Below are 12,372 nucleotides of genomic sequence, written 5' to 3'. Positions count from 1 at the left end.
CTGCACCGTCTTTCCCAAGGAGGTGAGGTTAGGCTAGGAATGGGAGATGTGTCTCATGAATGTTGCAGATTGTTGGTAGGTGAGTGATTGGGGGTGGGGGTCGTGCATCAAGCAGTGTGTGAGGCTAGTGGAGCAGTTGGTAGGAGACAGCTTTTGAAGATGCACTCACTGACCTTGATCAGTGGTCTGAGGTCATGAAGTTTCTTTGGGCACTGGAGCCAGGTGGTGGGGGCGAGACTGCTGGCAGTGACGACCTCGGTGATGTAGTCCCACATCCTTCTTTCTGGAGGGCCTCCTGGGCCCTGTGTGTAGAGGACCTGTCTTGCAATGTTGACCCCCTGCACAAAGTTGGAGTGCTGCTTGTGAGACCCTGGGTGTCCATTCCCTGGCTTGCTGAGCCATTTATGTAAGTGCGGAAGCAGTTTTCTGATTTTTTGAGGTTGGGAAAGGAATTCAGCTTTAGGAGCTGAATATTCACATTTGGGACTTCTTTTTAATGTTATTTTTATTTCGAAAGGCAGAAAGGGCTGAAAACTGCATTTCATTTTGTACTAGTTCAGAGTGCGTGGCCCCTTTAATTCACAGTCCTTATGATTGCCCACTAACCCTTGCTCCCAGAGGTTGTACAAAGCTCGAACACCACTTTAGGATGGGAACTTTGCCTCAGAGGTTTCCACTAATGCCACTAGAACGCCGTTGCATGGAAGGTAAGCGCTGCGTCACCAATCTCCAGCCCCCAGATGAATCTGTCGTCGCGACTATTTTCAGTAGCTGTTAACTCCACCGGCAACTTTAGTGGCGAATGAGAATTTTTAGGCCTTGTTTTTTTTTAAGTTGAAAACATTAGGCTGGATTCTCTCTTGCCATATGCTTGTGGTGCTTGGATGCAGTGTGGTTAGAAAATTCAGGGTTGAATGGTTACTTCAAAAATGATTTGGGAGCATGATGCCAAGAATTTTCTGACCAGATATTGTTTCTTTTTTTCTTTCAGATCCTCAAGAGGTTCGGGCTGCGAGGGGTTGAAATTACCCGCCACCCAAAACGGGGCGCATGCACCCCGTTTCAATGGTTTTTACTGCAGCTATGGTTGAGGTCGCCTCTTGATCGAAGTTCCGCTCTTTGTTATTTTTTTAAATTCATATCCAGAAGTCGCTCTTAATGGGGGTGGTGACTACACGAGAGGGGCGGAAGTTGGGGGGGAACAGAGTGAACGCCGCGATGATGTCGCCACAGCTCTCCCCTTCATGGATTTATGAAAGGGAAATCATGCTTGACAAATCTTCTAGAATTTTTTGAGCATGTAACTAGTAGAGTGGACAAGGGGGAACCAGTGATAGTAAGGGGAAAAAGTCACTGGTGGGCATAGTTTATAGACCCCCAAATAATAACTTCACTGTGGGGCGGACAATAATCAAGGGAATAATAGAGGCATGTGAAAAAGGAACGGCAGTAATCATGGGGGATTTTAATCTACATATCGATTGGTCAAATCAAATCACATGGGGTAGCCTTGAGGAGGAATTCATAGAATGCCTACGGGATTGTTTCTTAGAACAGTATGTTACAGAACCTACAAGGGAGCAAGCTATCTTAGATCTGGTCCTGTGTAATGAGACAGGAATAGTAAATGATCTCCGAGTAAAAGATCCTCTCGGAATGAGTGATCACAGTATGGTTGAATTTGTAATACAGATTGAGGGTGAGGAAGTAGTGTCTCAAACGAGTGTACTATGCTTAAACAAAGGGGACTACAGTGGGATGAGGGCAGAGTTGGCTAAAGTAGACTGGGAACACAGACTAAACGGTGGCACAATTGAGGAACAGTGGAGGACCTTTAAGGAGCTCTTTCACAGTGCTCAACAAAAATATATTCCAGTGAAAAAGAAGGGCGGTAAGAGAAGGGATAACCAGCCGTGGATAACCAAGGAAATAAAGGAGAGTATCAAATTAAAAACCAATGCATATAAGGTGGCCAAGGTTAGTGGGAAACTAGAAGATTGGGAAAATTTTAAACGACAGCAAAGAATGACTAAGAAAGCAATAAAGAAAGGAAAGATAGATTACGAAAGTAAACTTGCGCAAAACATAAAAACAGATAGTAAAAGCTTTTACCGATATATAAAACGGAAAAGTAAATGTTGGTCCCTTAGAAGATGAGAAGGGGAATTTAATAATGGGAAATGTGGAAATGGCTGAGACCTTAAACAATAATTTTGCTTCGGTCTTCACAGTGGAAGACACAAAAATTGCTGGTCACGGGAATGTGGGAAGGAAGGACCTTGAGACAATCAATATCACTAGGGGGGTAGTGCTGGACAGGCTAATGGATCTCAAGGTAGACAAGTCCCCTGGTCCTGATGAAATGCATCCCAGGGTATTAAAAGAGATGGCGGAAGTTATAGCAGATGCATTCGTTTTCATCCACCAAAATTCTCTGGATTCTGGGGAGGTACCATCGGATTGGAAAGCAGCTAATGTAACGCCTCTGTTTAAAAAAAGGGGCAGACAAAAGGCAGGTAACTATAGGCCGGTTAGTTTAACATCTGTAGTGGGGAAAATGCTTGAAGCTATCATTAAGGAAGAAATAGCAGGACATCTAGATAGGAATAGCGCAATCAAGCAGATGCAACATGGATTCATGAAGGGGAAATCATGTTTAAATAATTTACTGTAATTCTTTGAGGATATAACGAGCATGATGGATAGAGGTGTACCGATGGATGTGGTGTATTTAGATTTCCAAAAGGCATTCGATAAGGTGCCACACGAAAGGTTACTGCAGAAGATAAAGGTACGCGGAGTCAGAGGAAATGTATTAGCATGGATCGAGAATTGGCTGGCTAACAGAAAGCAGAGAGTCGGGATAAATGGGTCCTTTTCGGGTTGGAAATCGGTGGTTAGTGGTGTGCCACAGGGATCGGTGCTGGGACCACAACTGTTTACAATATACATAGATGACCTGGAAGAGGGGACAGAGTGTAGTGTAACAAAATTTGCAGATGACACAAAGATTAGTGGGAAAGCGGGTTGTGTAGAGGACATAGAGAGGCTGCAAAGAGATTAAGATAGGTTAAGCGAATGGGCTAAAGTTTGGCAAATGGAATACAATGTCGGAAAGTGTGAGGTCATCCACCTTGGAAAAAAAAACAGTAAAAGGGAATATTATTTGAATGGGGAGAAATTACAACATGCTGCAGTGCAGAGGGATCTGGGGGTCCTTGTGCATGAATCCCAAAAAGTTAGTTTGCAGGTACAGCAGGCAATCAGGAAGGCGAATGGAATGTTGGCCTTCATTGCGAGAGGGATGGAGTACAAAAGCAGGGAGGTCCTGCTACAACTGTACAGGGTATTGGTGAGGCTGCACCTGGAGTACTGCATGCAGTTTTGGTCACCTTACTTAAGGAAGGATATACTGGCTTTGGAGGGGGTACAGAGACGATTCACTAGGCTGATTCCGCAGATGAGGGGGTTACCTTATGATGATAAATTGAGTAGACTGGGTCTTTACTCATTGGAGTTCAGAAGGATGAGGGGTGATCTTATAGAAACATTTCAAATAATGAAAGGGATAGACAAGATAGAGGCAGAGAGGTTGTTTCCACTGGTCGGGGAGACTAGAACTAGAGGGCACAGCCTCAAAATATGGGGGAGCCAATTTAAAACCGAGTTGAGAAGGAATTTCTTCTCCCAGAGGGTTGTGAATCTGTGGAATTCTCTGCCCAGGGAAGCAGTTGAGGCTAGCTCATTGAATGTATTCAAATCACAGATAGATAGATTTTTAACCAATAATGGAATTAAGGGTTATGGGGAGCGGGCGGGTAAGTGGAGCTGAATCCATGGCCAGATCAGCCATGATCTTGTTGAATGGCGGAGCAGGCTCGAAGGGCTCGATGGCCTACTCCTGTTCCTAATTCTTATGTTCTTATGAACGTGGTGTATTTAGACTTTCAAAGGCTTTTGACAAGGTCCCACACAAGAGATTCGTGTGCAAAATTAAAGCACATGGTATTTGGGGTAATGTACTGATGTGGATAGAGAACTGGTTGGTAGACAGGAAGCAAAGAGTAGGAATAAACGGGTCCTTTTCAGAATGGCAGGCAGTGACTAGTCGGGTACCGCAAGATTCAGTGCTGGGACCCCAGCTCTTTACAATATACATTAATGATTTAGACGAAGGAATTGAATGTAATATCTCCAAGTTTGTAGATGACACTAAGCTGGGTGGCAGTGTGAGCTGTGAGGAGGATGCTATGAGGCTGCAGAGTGACTTGGATAGGTTAGGTGAGTGAGCAAATGCATGGCAGATGCAGTATAATGTGGATAAGTGTGAGGTTATCCACTTTTGTGGCAAAAACAGGGAGGCAGAATACTATCTGAATGGTGACAGATTAGTAAAAGGGGAGGTGCAACGAGACCTGGGTGTCATGGTACATCAGTCATTGAGAGTTGGCATACATGTACAGCAGTCAGTGAAGAAGGCAAATGGTATGTTGGCCTTCATAGTGAGAGGATTTGAGTCTTGGAGCAGGGAGGTCTTACTATAGTTGTACAAAGCCTTGGTGATGCCACACCTTGAATACCGTGTACAGTTTTGGTCTCCTAATCTGAGGAAGGACGTTCTTGCTATTGAGGGAGTGCAGCGAAGGTTCACCAGACTGATTCCAGGGATGAGAGGACTGACATATGAAGAAAGACTGGATCGACTATGCTTATATTCACTGGAATTTAGAAGAATGAGAGGGGATCTCATAGAAACATATACAATTCTGACAGGATTCGACAGGTTAGATGCAGGAAGAATGTTCCCGATGTTGGGGAAGTCCAGAACCAGGGGTTACAGTCTAAGGATAAGGGGTAAGCCATTTAGGACCGAGATGAGGAGAAACTTCTTCACTCAGAGAGTTGTGAGCATCTGGAATTCTCTACCACAAAAAGTTGTTGAGGCCAATTTGTTAGATATATTCAAAAGGGAGTTAGATGTGGCCCTTATGGCTAAAGGGGTCAAGGGGTATGGAGAGAAAGCAGGAATGGGATACTGAAGTGCATGATCAGCCATGATCATACTGAATGGCGGTGCAGGCTCGAAGGGCCGAATGGCCTACTCCTGCAACTATTTTCTATGTTTCTATGTTTCACTTAAAGGGGAGAGCCTTCGCAATTTTAAAACTTTGGCCCTTTGGGCCACCAGAGAGGGTTTCAGCCAGGGTCAGCGGCCTGGCACCCAAGAGGGGTGCCAGGCTGCCTGTTGGCAGCCTAGCCAAATCCGGGGGCATAATTATCGGCCTGACATGCCAGTCGGCCGACAAAAAAAAAACATGGCGACAGCGGCAATGCATCCTCCCTTTTAAGGGAAGCCGCACCGCAGCTGCAGAAGGCCACAGCCTCACTGGACCGCTGGGCGGGCCGAAGATTTTCAGAGGGCATGTCGCCACCGGGATGGCGGGGGTTGGGGGCGGGGGTAGATCACGGTGCACACGGTGATGATGAATTTTACATGGATCGGCAGCAGTGGAGCGGTGGGGGGTGATCAGGGCAGCACCGGGAAAACTCAGGAGGGCAATTGGGCTATCAGCGGCCAATCCACGAAAAATTGGTGGCCACTCCACTCTGCAGCATGGTTGCCGATTTGCGATGGTAACAGGCCTTAAGGAGAGGGGCAATTTTGGCAGCCTAGTGTCTGAGTGCCTCATTAAGGCATTAAAGTGATCTCAATATGGGTTGGGTTTCCCTTTATTCAATTTCCGTGGTTTGCTCCTGAAATGCAAGATCATCACTGAACACCAGTATAAACCTGACACATTTCGAAAGTCTTTCCTGGCCTTCAGCGTGGAGGTTCATAAACAGGGACTGTGGCTCTCATATTGGACTGTTCAGCCACCTAAGGACTCATTCTAAGAGTGAAAGCAAGTCTTCCTCGATTCCGAGGGACAGCTTATGATAATGATGATGATGATGATCTTAAAGTCAAAAGAGACCAAAACATATGAGCCTTGAAAATCTGTGGAAGGCCTTTTCGGGATGGATGCAGAACTTCCACCCATCCCATGAATTCATCATCGACTCAATCCCATATCTCAGATCCAGGACATTTACACATTGTGAGCACGCCTGGCCATTTATGGAGTGGATGGGACACTCGCCTCAGTTGCTGGGTAGGAAAATCTACACTGCTGTATAAGTGAGCACTGATGGTTTGCAGAACATGGTGAAAAATGTTAAAAAATTGCTGGTTCTCCATTATGCCAGTTTGATCGTAATACCAAAACTTTAAGGGGCCGAAATTGCCCCATGCCGAAAACACAGCGCATCTACCGTGTTTCGACTATTTTTACCACAGCGGTAGATGTGGTAGCCTCTTGCGCGAAATTCTGCTCTTTGGCTTTTTTTCCCGAGCAGCCTGGAAGTTGGTCGTAATGGGAGCGGAAGTGCAGCGGTGAGCAGAAGTTCGGTAAATAGAGGGGTGGAAGTGGGACGCGAACGGAGTGTCCAACGCTGTCACTCTGACTGGTGCGTCACCACTTCTCTCCCCTTCACTTAAAGGGGAAAGCCTCTGCGATTCTTCAAGTTAGGTCCACTGGGCCACCAGGGTTTCGGCCGAGTCAGCGGTCTGGCACTGAAGACGGGATGCCAGGCTGCCTGTTGACGGCCTGGCCGAACCCAGAGACATAATTGTCGGCCTGACATGGCAGTCGGCCAATAAAAAAATAAGATGGTGGACACGACCCTTTGTCCTCCTCTTCAATGGCAGCCGCAACGCCATTTTAGAAGTACTCCAAGCACAGTGCATCGAAAGAGAAAAAGCTGTTGGTGGCACGAAGTGGTGGGAGCAAAATTTTCTGCGCTGAATTTTGCGTTCGGGTGGGGGCACATTGGCGGTGTGCGCTCTGATGACGCACTTAGGATGGATCGGCAGCAGCGGAGCAGTAGTGGGGGGATACCACAGGAGCAGAATTTTCAAAATGGCGGCCATTCGACAAAAAAATCGGCCGTCATTCCTCTCCACAGCATGGCATCTGATTTTCGGCAGTAACAGGCCTTAAGGGAAAGGGCAATTTTGGCCCCTAAATGTTAAATCACTCCATAGGACATATTTCCCTCATTTGCATGTCAGTGTTGTTATGTATGCAAACCTCACCAACGTGTAAGACTTGCCATTAGGGGGCACACCTGTGGGAGACCTAAGGGTCACCTGTGCACCCTGGGGCAAGCAGGTATAAAAGGTGATCCACCATGCTGCTTCACCACTTTGGAGTTATATTAAAGAGACAAAGGTCACAATGGTTTGAGCTTACAACACAGTCTCGTGGAGTTATTCTGAACTTAACAACTGCCGATGATTTACAGATCACGAACTTTCACGCGGATATGGCTGCCATTGGTATTCTTGAGAGATCTGTTGAGGGTGATGATTGGGAAGCCTTTGTTGAGCGTCTCGACCAGTACTTCGTGGCCAACGAGCTGGACACGGCTGAGACGGAGATCAAGTGCAGGGCGATTCTCCCCACCGTATGTGGGTCGTCGATATATGGCCTCCTCAAAAATCTTCTGGCACCGGACAAACCAACGGACAAGACTTACACAGAGCTGTGCACGCTGGTTCGTGAACGCCTCAAGCTGAATGTGCAAGTGACCTCTGACTCACCCCGTGGCAGAGTCAGCAGAGGACGACCGATCCAGCGCGTATCACGCTGACCGAGCAAGAGAAGCAACTCAACCTGAGGATAAAGAGGACGTGTATGGTGTACACACCTTCACCACCAAAAGCCCTCCAATAATGTTAAAAGTTAAACTTAACGGCATTCCAGTCTCCATGGAATTGGACACGGGGGCGAGTCAATCAATCATGAGCCAGAAGGCTTTTGAGAAACCGTAGGGCAACAAAGCACAGAGGCAAAAACTGAGCCCGATTCACACAACGCTGCGCACTTACACCAAAGAACTCATACCTGTTAACGACAGTGTGGCAGTGAAGGTATCGTACGACAGAATGGTGCATGACTTACCACTATGGATGGTACCAGGCGATGGCCCAACACTGTTCGGCAGAAGCTGGCTAGGAAAGATCCGAAGGAACTGGGACGACATCAAAGCACTGTCTTTGGTGGATGACGCCCCGTGCGCCCAGGTGCTAAACAAATTCCTGGCGTTATTTGAGCCAGGCATCGGCAACTTCATAGGTGCCAAGGGGCCTGGGACATCTTGTTCCTGGGGCAAGGCCCGTTCATCACAAGGCCCGAGCAGTCCCATATATGATGCGAGAGAAAGTCGAGATCGAGCTGGACAGACTTCAACGAGAGGGGATCATATCGCCAGTCGAGTTCAACGAGTGGGCCAGTCCAAACGTGCCGGTGCTAAAGAGCGATGGAATGGTCAGAATCTGCGCGGACGACAAGGTAACGATCAACCGAGTCTCTTTACAGGACCAGTACGCACTACCCAAAGCAGAGGACCTATTCGCAATGCTAGCAGGGGGGGAAAGTCGTTTACCAAGCTAGATTTAACCTCTGCTTACATGACACAGGAGCTGGCTGAACCGCAAAGAAATTGATGTGCATCAACACACACAAAGGACTGTTCGTGTACCACAGATGCCCTGTTGGGATTCGCTCAGCTGTGGCCATCTTCCAGAGGAACATGGAGAGTCTGCTGAAATCGGTTCCATGCACCGTGGTGTTCCAAGACGACATCTTGATCACTGGTCGCAACATCACCGAACACTTGCACAACCTGGAAGAGGTTCTAAAGTGAATGGACAGAGTGGGACACAGGTTGAAACGCTCCAAGTGTGTTTTCTTGGCGCCAGAGGTCGAATTTCTGGGGAGAAAGATTGCGGCGGATGGCATCAGACCCACGGACTCCAAGACGGAGGCCATCAAGAATGCACCCAGATCACAGAATGTGACGGAGCTGCGTTCGTTCCTGGGACTCCTCAACTATTTTGATAACTTTCTACTGGGGTTGAGCACTTTGCTGGAACCCTTGCATTTACTGCTACGCAAGGGTGATGACCGGGTTTGGGGTAAACCTCAAGAGACAGGCTTTAATAAGGCCAGAAACCTGCTTTGCTCTAACAAATTACTTGTATTGTATGACCCGTGTAAATGTTTAGTACTAGCTTGTGATACGTCATCATACGGGGTCGGTTGTGTGCTACAGCAAGCAAATATGTCAGGCAAACTGCAACTGGTTGCATATGCATCCAGAAGTTTATCCAAGGCTGAAAGAACCTACAGAATGGTTGAGAAAGAAGTGTTAGCATGTGTATACGGGGTTAAGAAAATGCACCAATATTTATTTGGTCTCCAGTTTGAGCTCGAAACCGACCACAAACCGCTTATTTCACTGCTCTCAGAAAGCAAAGGTATCAACACCAATGCTTCATCCCACATCCAAGGATGGACACTAACATTGTCTGTGTATGACTATGTAATCCGCCACAGACCAGGCACTGAGAACTGCGCTGACGCCCTCAGTCGGCTGCCATTGCCCACCACCGGGGTGGAAATGGCGCAATCCGCAGACTTGCTTCTGGTAATGGATTTTTTGAGAGTGAGGGGTCACCCGTCACGGCTCACCAAATCAGGACCTGGACTAGCCAAGACCCTGTGCTATCACCAGTAAAAAACTGCATCCTTAATGGGAGCTGGTTTGCGGTTCCCCGGGAAATGCAAGATGAAATTAAGCCGTTTCACCGACGTAAGGATGAATTGTCTATCCAATCGGATTGTGTCCTATGGGGGAATCGCGTGGTTTTGCCAAAAAAAGGCAGGGAAACGTTTATACGCGATCTACACAGGCATAGTCATGATGAAGGCTATCGCCAGGTCGCACGTTTGGTGGCCCGGCATTGACTCCGAAGTGGAGTCACGCGTACACCAATGAAACACTTGCTCACAGTTGAGCAATGCACCCAGGGAGGCCCCACTGAGCCTGTGGTCATGGCCCTCCAAACCATGGTCCAGGGTCCAAGTAGATTTCGCTGGCCCCTTTTCTAGGAAAGATGTTTCTAGTAGCAGTGGACACTTACTCTAAATGGATTGAATGTATAATAATGTCATCATGTACGTCCACTGCCACCTTGAAAGCCTCAGGGCCATGTTCACCACCCATGGTTTGCCTGACGTCCTTGTTAGTGACAATGGACCTTGTTTCACCAGCTCGGAATTCAATGAGTTCTTGTCCTGCAATGGCATCAAACATGTCAGGTCTGCCCTATTTAAGCCCGCGTCCAATGGTCGAGCGGAACGGGCAGTCCAAACCATCAAGCAGAGCTTGAAATGCGTAACGGACAGCTCCTTGCAGACCCGGTTATCTTGGATTCTGCTCAGCTACCGGACACACCCCCACTCGCTCACCGGGGTTCCCCCTGCAGAATTGTTAATGAAGTGAGCACTCAAAACCAGGCTCTCCCTAGTCCACCCGGATCTAAATGATCATGTGGAAACCCAGCGTCACCGGCAAAACATGTACCACGATCGCGCGTCTGTATCACGTGACATTGAGGTTAATGATCCAGTGTTTGTTCTAAATTACGGTCAGGGTCCCAAATGGATTGCTGGCACTGCTTTATCCAAGGAGGGGAATAGAGTGTTTGTTGTTAAATTGTTGAATGGGCAAACGTGCAGAAAGCACTTGGATCAGACCAAACTGCGATTCACGGACAACCAAGAACTGTTTGAAGAAGACTTTACCATCTATGATCTACAAACACACACCCAACCAGCAATCGACCTCGCTGTCAACCACGAGGATGAACCCACCATGCCCGACAGTCCGATCAGACCACTGCGCTGCCATGCAGCACTGATCCGACCAACTCACCCATACTAGGACTTCAACTCAGACGATCGACCCGGGAATGCAGAGCGCCAGATCGCCTCAACCTGTAAATAACATGTACTTAAGACTTTGGGGGGAAGTGATGTTATGTATGCAAACCTCACCAATGTGTAAGACTTGCCACTAGGGGCACACCTGTGGGAGACCTAAGGGTCGCCTGTGCACCCTAGGGCAAGCAGGTATGAAAGGTAACCCACCATGCTGCTTCGCCACTTTGGAGTTAGATTAAAGAGACCAAGGTCACAATGGTTTGAGCTTACAACACAGTCTCGTGGAGTTATTCTGAATTTAACAAGTGTAATGCTATTTTGATGATCATATTAGCTGGAAATTAGCTAGATCATATCCTCTCCAAATGAGTTGGTAATTTTGAGGGGCTGCTGCCATCTGCTCATGTAATGTGCAACTCTATGACTTGCCATTCAGGACTCCTGAATCCATTATCTGGAATTATCTATTCTTTTGTTTCATTTGTCCTCTCAGCTTCTCTCCCGAAGACACTGATTCTTGTCTGGGTATGATTCTCCAGTTGCTTGAATACCCTCTAATATCTCAGTCAAATGGGCATCTTTATGTGTTAGTCTGTGTAGTAGTATTAGTGTGATATATATCTATGGGGGGGGTGGCATCATCATTGAACCCGGTCCACTTCTCACAGACTTTCCAACAGGAGTCATTGGCTAGTGATCAGGATCTACAACCCTGCCCGATTTTTCTTTTACTCTTTTTTTCTCTCTTTGGCTGTCTCTTACTCTCAACAAAACTGATAATGATTGGGCTGATAGCTCATAAAGAATAAGAGGTAAATTTTTTATTCAAAAGATGTCGAATAAAAGAAAAAGAAAGAAAGAACTTGCATGTGTACAGTGCCATTCACAAAGTCAGGATATCTAAAAGTGCTTCACACCAATGAAGTGCAAACACGTGTAATATAGGAAAATGTGGCAGCCAATTTGGTAACAGCAAGTTCCCACAAACAGCAATGAGGTAATTTAACAGATAATCTGTTTTGATGGTCCTGGTTGAGGGTTATACAGTATATTGGACAAGACACCAGGTACATCCACCTGAGAGGGCAGGCAAGGCCTCAGTTTTACATTTCATCTGAAATATGGCACCTCCAATAGTACAGCACTCCTCAGTACAGTACTGGAGTGTCAGCCGAGAATATCTGCTAAAGTCGCTGGAATGGGGGTTGAATCCAAGTCATTGTGGCTCAGGGCGCTTGCTCCTTAGCCAAGGCTGAGACCTGTAATAAACTGTTCACAAAATTATGGGGTCAAAATTGCCCCTTTTTGTGATGCCCGTTAGCACATCCGGGGGACTGTTAACAGGGCGCAAAGTAGTTTTCGCCGGGGGTGGGGGGGCTACCGGCTCCCACAAAATTGTGTGGAGGTTAGTGGAGGTGCTGCCACAGTGGCGCCGCCCCCCACCGGTAGCGCCCCAGGCCGCCACATAACCGAAGATGATGTCATCGCCATGTGCAGTGACCCCTTAGCCCTGTACGCTGGCCCCTTTCTGCCCCACAGCCGC

This window comes from Pristiophorus japonicus, chromosome 1 (assembly GCF_044704955.1).
Source record: "Pristiophorus japonicus isolate sPriJap1 chromosome 1, sPriJap1.hap1, whole genome shotgun sequence".
Classification (NCBI taxonomy): Eukaryota; Metazoa; Chordata; class Chondrichthyes; family Pristiophoridae; genus Pristiophorus; species Pristiophorus japonicus.
The sequence above is the reverse complement of the archived record's forward strand: the minus strand, read 5'-3'. Positions refer to the sequence as shown.